Source organism: Leiobunum rupestre, chromosome 7, assembly GCF_980474605.1.
Source record: "Leiobunum rupestre chromosome 7, qqLeiRupe1.1.hap1, whole genome shotgun sequence".
Taxonomy (NCBI): Eukaryota; Metazoa; Arthropoda; class Arachnida; order Opiliones; family Sclerosomatidae; genus Leiobunum; species Leiobunum rupestre.
The window spans coordinates 10018367-10036165 of record NC_143390.1 but is presented as its reverse complement, the minus strand read 5'-3'; positions in this window follow the sequence as shown (position 1 = coordinate 10036165).

Here is a 17799-nt window from a genome sequence, read left to right as displayed (position 1 = left end):
ATGGTTGGGCATTCATGCCTCCCCGCCCCCTCTCAATAATAATAATAATAATCGTTCAAAAAATAAAAATTTCAAAACGGTGAAAAATTTAACGATTTTTCTGAAAATCCCAAAAGAAAAGGGTCCTTTCTTATAATTTCACTTTTCTAGCAACTTTAGTTTTTTGAAAAACGCCTGGGCCGATAAAATTAGGACAACCTATATATTAACCATGATACTATTCAGCATGGACATTATAAGTAAAGTACTTAAGGTATACTAGTCTTGCCACCTTACCTAGTGTTTCAAACTCCATGTAAAATGACCATGTACCATAAAGAAGGTATTAAATATGTTTACACAAAGTATTTAGAAAGAGATTATTTATTGTTATGAAAACGGTAAATTTATAACATGGACACGGTAATGTTTTTACGGGGAGGGGGGGTAGTCTAATTTAGCCTCAAAATGAGAGGGGCGCCAAAAATCCCCCTTGCCCGGGTGAAAAAAATTTCTTGAGCCGGCCCTGTGGATGCCCATTCCCAATTAAGGTCGGGGAGATAATTTTCCAACCTTTTCCTGGATAGAACATTCCGACAATTTTGGGTGATATCCATCATACTGAAGGCTTGGCAATGACTGTAGGCCAATATCGAATTCTTAGGTGGGAAAACCAATATTTAGATGTCGGCCAACTAAAGATCTACTGGTGGTTAATTTGTATATTTACAAAAGGCCAACAGTAGGCCCGACTAAAAAATCAACAGCGGAGCTACCTACAAATTATTAGTCGGAAAAGTGATCAATATGCTGTAGGCCAGTTTGTGTGACTTTTATTAGTCGGGCCAACCACGGCGCGGTTAGTACATCTCGACTACTCGCCTAGTATTGTAAAGACACCACCCCCGACCTAGTTCCGACCCAGTCGTCCCTACCAAAATCGTAGCGTTCGGGCCGACTGCTTTGTGCTACATAGAGAGTTGATAATATTAATCTAGAGACCAAATAAAATCTGCCCGGCGAAAATTACGAATGTGCCGTCTGCTCTAAAATGACAAGAAAACATTATCATTCGACCCGTGGCGCCATCCGCTTTTTGATGTGTGATCTTAAATCTTTTTTTCCGGCAAACGCGTCTTATTTGAAATATTTAGGCTTAGTGAATGAACCATGAATTTCGAACGCGATTCGAAAGATACTTTGAAGAAAATTAATTATAGGAAACTTAATGTAAAATAAGATGTTTTAAATTAAAGGTTTTTAATTTAATAATTATAAAACAATGCGACGAAAATGTTTCGTTAAAAACTGTAATTGCCCAAAATTTCAATGAGATAATGAAAAGGGAATGTGTAAGGAAACAACTTACCAAATTGATATTGTTCGAAGGTCAATCGTTGTATTTTATATACATAATTCTCATTTTTTAATTTAAGAGAACAAATTACTTATAATTCAATCGATTTGAGGTTTTTTCCACGATTGTACATTATTTGTATTTCGGTAATTGAGCATGAGAGCAAGACAAGACTTTTTTTTATAATATATGATTTTCCAAGAGATAGACGGCGCCACGGGGCGAATGATAAAGTTCCCTCGTCATTTTGGAGCAAACGGTACATTCGTATTTTTAAAAACTTGTTTCGCGAAATACCGAAATCCGAAGTCCTGATTGGACCTCCAGATTAATATTCCCAACTCAATGGCATCATGTAACCCGAGGGGTCCGACACTTCAAGGAATCATGTACAGCCCCTGACTCCCCTATTCCGAATCACAGGAATCTGTGCTGGAATCTTTTTTTTTTCGGAATCAAAGAACCATCATCGGATCTGGAATCATTACCGAATCATGGAATCTTACAGCGTATCAAATTCGAATCATTGAATCATCTCAGGAAACTGGAATCATACCAGAATCGTGGAATCACCTCGATAATCAAACTCAAGCGATGGAATATTTTTCGGTTAATCATGGAGGATATGAATCAGAATCTCACCCGCTCGATCGTGACACCGAATCTTTGCTTCTTCGTCTATTTTTTCTTTGGTTTGCTACGTAGTTTAAAAATCTACAACGAGGGGAGTGTGGGGATGTGTTGTTAGCCTTCCAAAGCCGGCGGGGATGGGCGGGGGGCGCATATGTCTTCCAAGAGAGGTGAAGTTTGACCCCACATATTATTTTTGGTAGTATCATTTTAAAGAGATGCGCAGGCTAATTTGCAGAAAAATGGTAAAAGTTGGGTGTAGTGGGAATGCGTAGTGAACGCTGATGCTGGTGGAGGGATACAAACATAATTATCAGACTGATCATTTCAAATCCTGCAACGTGGGTTTCGGATCCCTTGAAATGCAAATTATAGCATTTCCTGTTCCCTTTAAATATAAACCTTAAACAGAATCAACTAAGAGTACGAGGGATCAATAAGGGAATACGGTATTTACGTAAAATTGTGTTTATTTGGAATCTTAGCAGAATCTTGAAATCAAGCAGAATCAACGGTTTTTTGAAGGAATCCACGGAATCGAAGGTGAAAACAGAAAAATAAATTGAGATTACGAAAGAATCAGGATGGAATCATGGAATCAGGATGGAATCATTGAATCAGGATGGAATCATGGAATCAGGATGGAATCATTGAATCAGGATGGAATCATGGAATCAGGATGGAATCATGGAATAAGGATGGAATCATTGAATCAGGATGGAATCATGGAATCAGGATGGAATCATGGAATCAGGATGGAATCATGGAATCAGGATGGAATCATGGAATCAGGATGGAATCATGGAATCAGGATGGAATCATTGAATCAGGATGGAATCATGGAATCAGGATGGAATCATGGAATCAAGGTGGAATCACGGAATCAAATTAGCCCACGACAGATAGACTAAAAAAGGGCTTGACCCAGAACATTTTCCCATAAAGATGAAAATTGGTACATAGGTAGTTTTTGACCCCACCTCTAGAGCGTGAGCTTCCGACGTCATTTTGGAAAATGGCCGCCAAGCACGCCTGACGTCATAAATTAAATGAAAGTGTCCAAAAATGTAAAAAATTGGTACATTATACATTTAAGGCTTTCTGAATAGTATTAAGGTTTAAAAGTTGTGGTAAGTTCAATATGCCGAATAGTATAAGTAAAAATAATGATTAACTTCGTTAAATTTGCATATTTAAAAAGATCAATGTTTATTTACAATGATGTGTCTAACCGGTTTCGAAACGCTTCGCATTTCATCCTCAGAGACTAACTTTACAAATTGAATTACACGACATTATATACCACAAGCACTTCAACCTTTGTTCGCAGAAAATTCTGGTCGTTCTCTGTTGTTGTTTTTTATATTTTATAAGGTATTTATTTATTTTTTTAATTATTATTTTGAAACTAAGGCGCCATCTGTTTGAGTTGTAAAAGGTTTAATTACGGCCAATTTCAATTTATAGGAGCGAATGATATATAATAACATTTATATTTAAAAGGGCGCTTTCTTCTAGAAACATGTAATCCCATGGAACGAAATTGAACTTATTGCCCAACCTTCTAACATACCTAAACGTAATGCTCGTGAAAGCATAGAAATTTACAAAAAATATGACCAATAACACAGCCTTATATAACTTATTTTGGAAAATGGCAGCCAAAAAGGTTTTCCACGTAACTTTACACTTTAGGTTTCAATATGATTTAAAATTGGTATATAGTTTTATTACGGCCTTTGGAACATAGGTACAAAATCATATGGATCTGCGACCATTATTTGGCCCACCATCTTGGAAAATGGCGAACTGCAATGCCGAATTTCACATTTAAAATTGAATAATATAGTCCGATTGTTTTCAAATTTGGTATAATTTTTGATTATGACGCTGATAACACTACTACCAAATCTTAAAGGTATCTGACGGTTACTTCGTTCTCCATCTTGGAAAATAGCCGTCTGGTAAATACTCACCTTGTTGATAGCATTTGTATAACTATTTCGAAAAGCTTTAGGGTTAGATTGTTAGCATTTAAAATCTGGAAAATGAAAACCGATGATACAAATGTATATGTATATATAAATAATATAACACATTCAATTAGTAAATGCCGAAAACTATTTAAATATTGTTAAAATATTCAATGAAATATTTATCAGTTACTGCAGCTCGTACCAAGAAACATACATCTTTCTTTGTCCAAATAATAATAAATCAAATCAAAAATAAATAGGGGGAGAAAGTCTGGCACTTGGGTCCAGCCGCACGACGTCTTATTTGAGGGGTAAAAATTTTGGGCTTCGGAAATGACTTCCCCCTCGCCTCTTTACAGGGACACAAAGGTATCGGTTGTACTCCGCCACGATGAAAAATAGTTCTCTATAAAATACGTGAATATTAAACTTTTGCTTTCGATAATTTGGTTAATTTAGTTCCCAAATAAAGTAAATATATCATAGAAACTAAAATGCGACATTTTAAAAATAATAACATGACTTTTGAAAAGAAATAAACCGTAACTAGAATAACACTCGCTTAAATCGTGGAGAGCGTGGCGCCATCTAAGAGCAGAGATCGGGACTAATTGGTAAATCTACGATGTTAAGGCCTAACAATTTTCAAGTTTAACTGAAATAATAGCTATAGCTACGAGCTTTTTTTGTTTATTTTACAATTGATATAGTAATTATTAATTAAAATCAACCGTTTTCGAAGGAAATAATGGTCAGCATTTGTCAGAGAGACTATTTGAAATCGCGAGGCGGTGACATGGTTGCCAGGGAATAAAATTCAAAATTTTCATCTTGAGCGCGGACCGGAATACCACAAATGCACTACTTCGCGCGTAATGCGCTATCCTTATTGGTTAGAAATATCACGTGATCACTAGCTCTTCAAAAAGGGTGTCAAGCATGGTGGAAGGTAAAATCTGAAGGCAGTGATAGACTTTCTCCCCATATTTACTTTTGATCAAATCAATTCAAATATTAATGATTCTTCTCTCTAGCAAGACATTTCGAAATTAAAACACACCGGTTTATATATGCAGATATTAAAATTTAAAATCTATTAGTCGTTACATGATTACAAGCACGTAGATATAGAAAGTCTAAGGGGGGGGGGGACGGGTTATAACACAACCAGATTAAATCGCGAGCGCAGCGAGCCCGAAATTTTTCGTTAGCAATAACGCATATTTAAAGTACTGGCTTGACTCGGGACGAGTGACATTTCCGCACGTGTATCAAACGAAGTTTTTTAATATTTAAATTCAGTTTTACGTCTTACTGTTTATTTTTTAACGTTGCGCAACTTTCGTAAGGAAGGAATCGAGTCCTAAGGGGGGGGGGGTTTGAACCCCCTAAACCCCCCCCCCTTATATACGTCCTTGCATGATTAATACTTTGCTAACTAACCATTCAGGTGGAAGTAACCGTTTTCTGATTTCAGTAGTTCATAGAGAGTAAGGAAAGAGTTGCAAGTTACTTCTTTACGGTTACAGAATGAAAACAAAAGATATGGTTTTAAATATACCTCTAACGATTAATATCAATTTTTGCGAGCTTAAGTTACTTTGAAATTACCACTTTACGAATGACCGTTTGCCTGTAAAACACGTACACACACATATTCACACTCATTTAGTGTAACTGTAGAACGACTTGCCTAAACTGCGATTGCAAAAGATCTGGTCTCGTTTGCTCTGCAATGTGTGGTATGAGCTGAAGTAACCCTTAGAAATATTTGATTGAAGAAGACGATGAGATTTATAATTTGCGATTTGTAAATATTAGGAAGTAGCTGGGGAGCCCGACCTTCGACCGGGTCCCACATATTTGCATTGATCGCCTAATTCGTAAAGTCATAAATTTAATCACTGGTATATTAAAGATTTTGTATCTCCATATATTTTCTCACGTATAAAACGACAATACTTATCGTACACAGAGGGAAAGGATCGCACCAAAATTGCTACACAATATCGCGCAGTTTCCTAACAACGATCCAGTGGCGCACCCAGGATTTTTTCTGGAGGGGGCCGTGAAGATCATAACTCTTTCGACTGCTTTAGCTGTAATAATTAGCAAAAAACCGAGTTTTCGTTTTGTTCTTGGAAGGTGCCGGGGCCTTCTGCCCCCCCCCCGCGTGCGCCACTGCAACGATTTGTGGGATCAAAATGGCAATATTGAATAAATGTGATTTTTTCTGGCTTTAATTTAATCACTGATATATATTAAAGATTTTGTATCTCCAAAAATAACCGTGTACCACTATAAGAAACACAGTTGAAAGTTTAGAACCGGTATATTAGATTGTATAACGCCTTTTACTCTAAAATTTCGAAGTACTCCTATAGACTCCTCTAAGAAACCTTTTAGACTGCTTTAGAACTCTTACTCATATCAGTAACCTAGCTGACCCCTTTAACGTCGTGTACCGTGTACCTCTATAAATATCAGTGTACTCCTATTAGGAGCCCCATGAACCTCTTTAAACTACCGCCAGAGCCGTGCTAATTTTTGTTGGGGCCGGGGCAAATGTTTTAGACCCCGGGCTCCACTAACGTTTTCAAAATGTTATTGACTTTCTCCCCCTCCTTGACCTAGGGGCCCCAATCAGTCCCTCATAAGCCGTTTACTGCCAGGACCCGGGGATATAGACCGTTCTCTATTAAATTAAAACACGTGGCCTGTAGAGAGAAAGGAAAGCCCATCGACAGTTCGAATCCAAATGATGAAAAACGATACATCGAAAAAGAAAACATCATGTGCTTATTATATAGTTAATTAAACAGTTTTGGGCATTTCTCAATAAAATATTTTCTACAAATAAATGTATTATATGTGTATCACCGGTTTTCATTTTCCAGATTTTAAAAGCTAACAATCTAACCCTAAAGTGATTCGAAATAGTTATAAGAATGCTATCAACAAGGTGAGTATTTACCAGACGGCCATTTTCCAAGATGGCGAACGAAGTAACCGTCAGATACCTTTAAGATTTGGTAATAGTGTTCTCAGCGTCATAATAAAAAATTATACCAAATTTGAAAACAATCGGACTATATCATTCAATTTTGAATGCGAAATTCGGCATTGCAGTCCGCCATTTTCCAAGATGGTGGACGAAATAACGGTCTCAGATCCATAAGATTTTGTACCTATGTTCAAAAGGCCGTAATAAAACTATATACTAATTTTCAATCATGTTGAAACATATAGTGGAAAGTTACGTGGAAAACCTTCTTGGCCGCCATTTTGGAAAATAACGGTTGTACACCAAAAAAAATTACAATACTATTCAAAAACCTTTAAATGTATAATGTACCAATTTTTAACATTTTTGGACACTTTCATTTAATTTATGACGTCAGGCGTGCTTGGCGGCCATTTTCCAAAATGGCTTCGGAAGCTCACGCTCTAGAGGTGGGGACTTAAAGTATATTTTTTTGGGGTCAAAAACTTCCTATGTACCAATTTTCATCTCTATGGGAAAATGTTCCCGGTCAAACCGTATCTGTCCTGGGCGAAATGGTATAAAAGATTTTTGGAATAAACGAGACAGTCCCGTTACCAGCCGCCAAAACTCGGGGTTGATAAAAATATTTTGGGCGGCGCCAATTCCTTGATACTAAAAATCGTAATAGTTCTTTTTATAAAGTAACGTGGCCTTCTTGTTTAAATGTTGCTCCTACAAGTCTATACGAGCGCGCGCTACAGTCGCGAGGAATATAGCTTTTTCTAGCGCGCGTGCAAATCGCTCGTGCGAAGAATATACTAATAAAGCTGGGTCCTGTGACGTAAGAGCAACTATTTAACCAGTTGGGCAAGACCACTTTTTACCTCTCCGAGGGGACAAAGTCCCCTAGGAGGGGTTATACAACCACCGTGTCGGTCTGTGGGTCTGTCTGTCAGGCCTGCGAACGCATTCGCATTTTCGGTGCAAAGTGTAATCACTGCGTACGCAGTTTCTCGAGATCTCTGCGTTCGCAGTTTCTCGAAGGGTTGGCAAAACCACCGTGTGACGGTGAGCGTTAACGGATTCATTTGCGGTTTGGTTTGGATGGTGTTTTTTCGCTCACCGTCGTGACGGTTTGGTGTATTACGTTTTTGTAATGTTTATACGTAGGTTGTGAGTGTTGAAATTGTTGTGTTTGTGTTCTGATGGTTGTGCATGTTAAGTTTGTTGTGTTTATATGGGCGTTTTCTCTCCAACTTCTTCTTAATGACTTTGGGACGGACCGAGTGCTGAGTGTAATGCTACCTCTCAACGTCCAATGGCAGGGTTTCCACCAGTTGCACACGGTATTCGTCTTAGTATCAATTTGCGATCGTATCGGGCGGGATTTGAACCCGAGACCTCCTGCTTGACAGGCGGACGTTCTACCACAGAACCACCGACACTTGTTACGCTTTATTGAAAATTAGACCTTCAGCTTTATCGGAAGCGTATTTAATATAGTACGAAATTTTGGTTTAATTGAAATAGAATTGAAATTGAAATTATTGCATCGAAGAAATTCTAATTTAGCGTTTCTCTATTGATTAAAAACAAATGCGCCACCCAGGTTACGAACCCAGACCAATCGGCTTTGCAGTCGAGCGCTCTACCACAGAACCACCGATAGCTGCTTAAGTTCACTGAAATTAAGACACGCATCGTAAGCATAATAGGTAATAAAGTCTTTTTTTATTAATGAATTTATGAAGGCCTAATCTGGTTTTTTTAAAGGTTAAATCTTGTTTTAGCGCAGTCAGCCGAGATAAGAGGGTTAAAGGGTAGACCCTGTGGGTGGTCCACTTTGTTAGTTTTTTTGTTATTTATTTCCGGGTATTATTAACGACCTATATATAGTTGTGTTAATTCAAAGGAGATAATTTAACGTTAATTGCTTTAAGAGCTGGCGGTTAGTCAAGTGGCTCTCTGTGCTTTGTTGATGGTAAGGTTTTTGCTTCTTGTAAATATATTTGGTGTGGATATTTGGATATCTACGATTTCTAACGCAGTCAATGATTTCCTGGGTGTGCGAGTCATTATATGATATTGGAAATTGGACGGCATTGGTCTTTTTCATGCGGTATGTGTCACAACGTCAACTGGAAGTTGAAATAAAATGAGCGTTAAAGGTGCGGCAAGTATTTCGTAAGCGAGAAAAATACAAATACCATCTGTAGATATTTCTTTCATTAAAATTTGCTTAGTATTATATTCAACTGATAAACATGTACTGTAAAAAGGGTTAAATTCAATTGTACATTGTTTTAGTAAGTCTAACTCGCTGTTGTAACTACTTAATTTATAATATTCTGAATAAATTAAACTCGATTGTTTCGTCTCAATTATTTAAATTAAAATAAAAATTTTATACCGGGCAGGGTTTGAACCGAGAATACGTTTTTCGTAAATAACTCTGAATTGCGGAGATATCTTTGGGGCTCGTGTCGAGAAATTAATACCACTAGGGACCATTCTTCCGAGGAGAGGTATATTTTGGCTTGCCAACTTGTTATTTTCTAAAAACTATTATTAACTACCACTCCTGAAATACGTTAATATACCGAAATTGGCTTTACTTTGTTTTTTTTTTAAATTATTAATTTCGACTTCGGGGAAAACAGAATATTTTTATAAAAATACAGGTATCCGATGTTATATGATAGTAGTTGGTATTACTTTTTAATCGAATTCAATATTATTCGACTCGATTGCCTAATTCAGCAGTCTACATGTTTACGTTTACTCTAAAGTCAAATCGAACATACGCGTGTAAAGGTAATCTGGCAGATGTTGTTTGACGTTGTAAAAACGAAATATTGCGCTTCAAAAGGTCTAGCTCTCGTAATATTGTGGCACTAATAATTTATTCCTTTGTAATTTAGAAAAGATGGTTCAAAGGCGCTATGTGATGACATTTTTAGTGTCCATTGGAATTGGTGTGCTCTACTGTCTCAGGAATAGCCTTAATATTGGAATAATCGCGATGGTCAAGTATCGGCTTACAAACGAAACGACCAGTAGTGGAACTCAATGTCGTTACGATGGAAACGCGTCGCAAGATACTCAGACGCTAATAATAGAAGTATGATTTCGCATTGCTCAAAGTGAATTTTTAGTCTTCCTTATCAAAGAACTGAGTTATTATTCTTTAAAGGCAATCTTCAGTTTTGATACTGCATAAGTTTTTGTAATTGATTTTAATCATACAATTTAAAATATATATATATATTGCAAATCACATTCCAAATCATACCCAGTGCAAAGAAAATATAGACAAATTATAATTGTCAAAGTGTAATTAAATTTAATTAAATTTACTTTAAATTTTATAACTGATAGAAGCTAATTAACTATTTAGTTGAGAGATAAAGAGCTATTTTTTAAATACAATACATTCAATAAAATAAAAAATGGATTGATTTAACTTTCTTTAAACAGAAAAAAATGGCAACCTTATATTAATTATTTTCTAAATTTAATGGAGAGCTCAGAGTGGTATTGATAGCTTACTTTTATTAATATGATGGAAAGTAGACTCTTTACTTACGTTAGATTTGGCTTAAGAAGGACAAAAAATTTACATGTCAATTACGATTTGCAGAATCCTATACATTTGAATATTCAATTAGTTAAATAGTATTTGCGGTAATTTACTTTCACTTTTTAAACCATGTGACGCGTACCGTCATTTCGACTTAATTAATTCGATGAGGATTACTTCCGTCCATTTAGGAAGGGCCTTTCGATTGGGACGAAAGAGTGCAAGGCTTGGTCTTAAGTTCCTTCTATTACGGATACGTGGCCAGCAACTTCTTCGGTGGCCATCTGGCGGAACGGTTCGGAGGAAAGATCGTCTTTGGACTGGGATTAATTGTACCGTCCGTTCTGACCATAATAAGTCCACCAATAATCAATTTTGGATATCAGTATTTCATCGCACTTAGAGTTCTTACAGGTATATTTCAGGTAAATGTTTATTTTTATTTTTATTTTTTTTTGGAGGTATATGGAACCTTTTTCCGTTGCAGGGAGTCACTTTTCCAGCGCAGCACACTCTTAATTCGAAGTGGTTTCCGAAAAGCGAGAGTGCCTTTTTATATTCGTTTACGATCGCTGGTGGACGATTGGGCAATGTAGTTGTCACACCGCTCACTGCTTTACTTTCCTCTACGAGGGTCGGATGGTCATTGGCCTTTTATTTTTTCGGTTCGTATTAATCGTTTTTCTTTCCGGGCAGGGCCGGACTGGGAAGGTATAGGCGCAGTCGGCAAGTTAAGGAAAAGGTGCAAAACGCCTCACTCGCCCGGCAAAGATTTATACATTTCTTTACCCTTAAGCTTCATGATTAGCTATTGTCAAGTAAAAATAATTGCAATGACTAAACATAATTTATTGGCCATAATTTTTATTGAGACAATTACCTTGTGCATTCATTTGAAGAATAAGCAAAAATTTCAATTACATTTTCCACATTAATATCATTAGCAGCTTTTCGCTCGATGAACGCAATCTAGATTTAATGATTCCTTCCTACTCAAACTGACAATTGTGAGTGCAAGGTAAAGTAAACAAAAATTAAACTTGTAACAAATTAATATACGTATTGCAGTGAAGCTTATATTTGCATAGTTACTTAAAACCGCAAGTTAAACATTCCCCGCAAGATTTAATTTGCGTGCAAGTTTTGGTGGAAGAATCAATATATTTAAGCTCTTCACTTTCGTAATCGTCTAGGCTACCAAAATCTTCCGTTTCCAACTGTTCAACTTCATGACTTTTTTATAATAACTTTTGAAATAGGAGCGGACAAAGATTTAAAAGTTTTGGAGAAATGTAGAAGTTTTGATGATAACTTGGAACTCTCTATATAAAAAACTTGGGATTTAGTTAGTTAAATCTTGTTGGGTGAAATAATGACATCTCCTCAATTAAAGGTAAATTAGGAGTTTTCCGATGTTTGATTTTTGTTAATGTGGTATCTATTATATAAATATATTTATCTACTCTAAATTTACTCCATGGGTCCATGCTCACTTTGCAACTTTTTCTGACGTTTTCGCTTTATTGGAAGCTCCGACTCTAATTCGATATCCATATTTTCTTTTAATGTTAAAAATTCGTCCCGCAGTTGATCTTGAACAAGTTTAGTAAGCAGTAGCGGCGCCAGCAACAGGCCGGGGTAGGCCTGGGCCTACTTGAAATTTTGGTAGGGCCTCCAAAAGTCGTCTTAAGGGGCCTCCAAAATTTAATATATGGTCCTCCAAATTATTTAATATCAGAAAATTCTGTAATTTGTTTGCGAAATAATTTAGTTATTTATTAATTTTTCAATATTCAATGCGAATGATTCGCTTAACGACACTGCTGTTTTTATTCATTTCAAAGGTACGATAAACTTTTCTTTGACAGTAGTTTATTTTTTAGTTTTAGCTTTTGGCGAGCGATACCATATCCAAATTGTATCTATAATTTTATCTTTACAAATGAATGGTTCTTAAACTTACTTTACTTAGTGTACCTACGTACATTCATTTTCGTAAAGTTGTAAGTTCTGATGTAAGGGATGTACACTCTTTTTCAAAAGTCTTTGGCTGTGGGCGATTTTGCAGTAAAAACCGATTAATTCAAAAACCGTTAATCGCAAAGAAACGGAATTCGAGAATATCAATAAGGGTATCGTTGTCCATCAATTTCAGCTGTTTGCGTGACACAATTTTAAGCACGCGCAAAATACGCGCATTTCCCAAATATTTAACTTTCTAAAATATTGATTTTAGGAGAAAATAAATGTGATTTTCAGAATCAGTGGGGTCAATTTATATTTAGAAAGTGTCACTGTAGTTGTCGTATCTTCGTTATTTCACGAGCAATTCGCGCGTTATTAAATTTCAGATTTTAGGAATTGCCTACTTCGCTCACTATGTCAAATGGAACTTAATATAAAAACATTCTATTATAGAGTATTTATTAACGCCTTTAATTTTTTATTTATGGCAACATGTTATATTTTTACTATCTATAAAACACTAAATGTTTTTAAATGGTAGAGCCGCGCCTCGAGTTAGGATGCGATAAAGGTTTTTAGGCCACAGCTTTGGAACACGCGTATTCCTTATAGGTTGCTTTTCTTATCATTAATGCGCCGAAGATATAAACACAAATGTGGAGTTAAACAATAAAAAACGTCAACAATAAAACATTAACAATAGTCGCTTGTGAAAACTAATTGGTGAGAAACAGCGCGAACTATTCAGCCTTTGGTAATGCTTCCAGGTGAGAGTTATTTCTAACAAAGGATCTGGGACAATTTCTTAAAGCGAGTCTACTATTCGCTCTATATTTGTTCCGAGTGGAAACCAAGTTAAAAAAGTCTCAGAGCTTACGGGGCTGGCAACTGACGTAGAATATTTGAAGTTATCGCTGCGATAATGCCCCCCCCCCCCTACAAGCAGCTTCGGCGCCTATACTTCGCATTCCTTCTGTAACCAAGTTTTAGCAACTTGCTAAGATACAGGTAGCCACTAGCCGAACCTTTTAACTCTACCTACACTACCAGAAAAACAACTTGTTACTAATTATTTAAATAAATTAGGAACACGAGCAACGTAACGAGATTATTCGTGACCAAAAGTAACGTTTTAATTTGTTGGTTAACTAAACATTCAATTTCAACCCTTTCTTATATACTGGTGTCTACATATATTGTTGTTTTAAAATTTAAAGTTAAACCGTTAATGGCGGAGAGTAGATTTGCCTTTTTGTAAAAGCGTAAGAAACTAGCGTAACAACTGTATGACACTGATCGACAGCGTTTAATAATTTTCGGGAAACCAGAAATAGCTGTAGCGCGCGCTGATCCTCGCCTCGATTCCACGTTCTTGTTACCTAAATCTTTTCTCAAAAGTATAGTTAATTCTACGTTCCGATTGGATAATTTAGCATTTTATATTTTAAAACCAATTGAGCTCTTCTAGCTGTCATTTTAAACGTCCCAGTTGTTTAAATGGTCTGGTTCATTAAGGAATTTAGCATTACAAGAATTGGTCGTGTCGAAAATTACAACTTATTACAAAAATGTTACGTGTGTGTTGAGGTTAACGGTAATAGTTAGTGTAGGGAGCTGTTGTTTTACCACCACCCTCTTACGCATTGTAACCCGCCCACCTGAATTAATGGCTTCAAAAGTCGCTTGATGACTTAGGTCTAAGGCGGCGCCTTAGTTATTAGCCTAGCTGATTATAACAAATAATACATATGAGGCTCACTTTATTACAAATTAGGCTTACTCTAATAATAATTTGGCTTAAAACAAATTTAATATTTATTTAATAGTCAAGCATACGACCCCCGTTTGCCAAACATTTTCGTAGTCGTCTACGGAAGGACATACACAATCTGCTAATATAACCTTGGGGTACCAAATCGAAGGCATTTCGCACCATTTGTAGTAAATCTTCCCTGCTCTCGGGAATCCTGTTTTCCATTAGATGAACAATCATCGCCCACAGATTTTCAACGGGGTTTAGGTCGGGCGACCTGGCTGGCCAATCCAACGTTGAGATACCTTCCGTGTCAAGGAATGTGGTCACAATTCTGGCCTTGTGTGCGGGGCAGTTGTCACGCATAAATTCAAATCTACAATACCAAAAATATATAAATATTAAAAGCTATATTTATTTTTTATATTTGAAAAAATCTCACTCCGCCCCGTGATCCAGTCCAAAAATGGCGGCCGCAGACGGAATCATCGCTTCTCGCAATACATTGATGTAGGTGTGGCCAGTCAATCTTCCTTCAACATGGTGTAGGATCCCGGCTTGGTTGTTTCCGATACATACCCACATATTGACGCTAAATCGCCCACTTGTCCGCGTTTCGAGACCCAGCAAGTGGGCGAAGATGAGGAGCTTTGAAAAGTCTTTTTAAAGTAGTGTCATATTTAATAATTAGGCTATTGTATGCTTGTAAAAAATACTTTGACACCTTTTCGTCCGAGAAGAGAATAAATCGCAGAGTGGCTTGTGGCCAAGTTAGCAACTCCCTGCAAAATTGTCGTCTTTCTCGTCTGTGGCGCGCCGTTAACATAGGATTGCATAGCGAACGTCTTCTCCTTACTCCTTGTTTTTTTAATTTTCGCCACAATGTGGGATGGACACTCTTTGATTAGCTATTCTTTCCCATCGAACTTTGATGTGAAAGTGTGTGCTCTCGAAGAGCTGCTCTGGCCAAGTGTCTTTCTTGAGCAGGGTTCATTATGGCTAGCCTACCAGCCCGAGGTAAATCCTTTAAAAACCCCATTAGACATTACAAATATTAAACTTCGGCAGAAACCTACCGTAACCCGGCCATGATCCCGATACCTGTTATAGGTATACTTTGCGCCGTTTACCGAACAACCGACCACGCCGGCAATATTCGCCCATGTTTCGCCTTGACCTCTCATATTAATAATCCTTACTCGATCAGATTCGCTTATTCGCGGCATGATTAACAACTGTTACAAAGCTAGTAATGCGGAACGACACATGACCCTTATTAAATAGGAAATAGTAAACAATGCAGATGTAGTTCGTTATTTTAAAAATATAGGTGAAATGACAAGTTTTACGTTTCTGTTTGGAGTACGGGTTTCGTGTCGAATATGTAGTCGTTAAAACCTAAAATGTAGCCGTGAATTAGAGAAAAGGTGTCAAAGTATTTTTTACAAGCATACAATAGCATAATTATTAAATATGACACTACTTTAAATGGACTTTTCAAAGCTCCTCTTCTTCGCCCACTTGCTGGGTCTCGAGGAGACGTTCGACGAGAACGAACCCACGAAATATCGCTGAAACGCGGACAAGTGGGCGATTTAGCGTCAATATGTGGGTTTGTATCGGAAACAACCAAGCCGGGATCCTACACCATGTTGAAGGAAGATTGACCGGCCACAAATAAATATAGCTTTTAATATTTATATATTTTTGGTATTGTAGATTTGAATTTATGCGTGACAACTGCCCCGCACACAAGGCCAGAATTGTGACCGCATTCCTTGACACGGAAGGTATCTCAACGTTGGATTGGCCAGCCAGGTCGCCCGACCTAAACCCCGTTGAAAATCTGTAGGCGGTGATTGTTCATCTAACGGAAAACAGGATTCCCGAGAGCAGGGAAGATTTACTAAAAATGGTGCGAAATGCCTTCGATTTGGTGCCCCAAGGTTATATTAGAAGATTGTGTATGTCCTTCCGTAGACGACTACGAAAATGTTTGGCAAACGGGGGTCGTATGCTTGACTATTAAATAAATATTAAATTTGTTTTAAGCCAAATTATTATTAGAGTAAGCCTAATTTGTAATAAAGTGAGCCTCAAATGTATTATTTGTTATAATCAGCGAGGCTAATAACTAAGGCACCGCCTTAGACCTAAGTTATCAAGCGACTTTTGAAGCCATTAATTCAGGTGGGCGGGTTACAATGCGTAAGAGGGTGGTGGTAAAACAACAGCTCCCTACACTAACTATTACCGTTAACCTCAACACACACGTAACATTTTTGTAATAAGTTGTAATTTTCGACACGACCAATTCTTGTAATGCTAAATTCCTTAATGAACCAGACCATTTAAACAACTGGGACGTTTAAAATGACAGCTAGAAGAGCTCAATTGGTTTTAAAATATAAAATGCTAAATTATCCAATCGGAACGTAGAATTAACTATACTTTTGAGAAAAGATTTAGGTAACAAGAACGTGGAATCGAGGCGAGGATCAGCGCGCGCTACAGCTATTTCTGGTTTCCCGAAAATTATTAAACGCTGTCGATCAGTGTCATACAGTTGTTACGCTAGTTTCTTACGCTTTTACAAAAAGGCAAATCTACTCTCCGCCATTAACGGTTTAACTTTAAATTTTAAAACAACAATATATGTAGACACCAGTATATAAGAAAGGGTTGAAATTGAATGTTTAGTTAACCAACAAATTAAAACGTTACTTTTGGTCACGAATAATCTCGTTACGTTGCTCGTGTTCCTAATTTCATTTAAATAATTAGTAACAAGTTGTTTTTCTGGTAGTGTAGGTAGAGTTAAAAGGTTCGGCTAGTGGCTACCTGTATCTTAGCAAGTTGCTAAAACTTGGTTACAGAAGCAATGCGAAGTATAGGCGCCGAAGCTGCTTTCTTGTAGGGGGGGGGGGGGGACCATTATCGCAGCGATAACTTCAAATATTCTACGTCAGTTGCCAGCCCCGTAAGCTCTGAGACTCTTTTAACTTGGTTTCCACTCGGAACAAATATAGAGCGAATAGTAGACTCGCTTTAAGAAATTGTTCCAGATCCTTTGTTAGAAATAACTCTCACCTGGAAGCATTACCAAAGGCTGAATAGTTCGCGCTGTTTCTCACCAATTAGTTTTCACAAGCGACTATTGTTAATGTTTTATTATTGACGTTTTTTATTGTTTAACTCCACATTTGTGTTTATATCTTCGGCGCATTAATGATAAGAAAAGCAACCTATAAGGAATACGCGTGTTCCAAAGCTGTGGCCTAAAAACCTTTATCGCATCCTAACTCGAGGCGCGGCTCTACCATTTAAAAACATTTAGTGTTTTATAGATAGTAAAAATATAACATGTTGCCATAAATAAAAAATTAACGGCGTTAATAAATAATCTATAATAGAATGTTTTTATATTAAGTTCCATTTGACATAGTGAGCGAAGTAGGCAATTCCTAAAATCTGAAATTTAATAACGCGCGAATTGCTCGTGAAATAACGAAGATACGACAACTACAGTGACACTTTCTAAATATAAATTGACCCCACTGATTCTGAAAATCA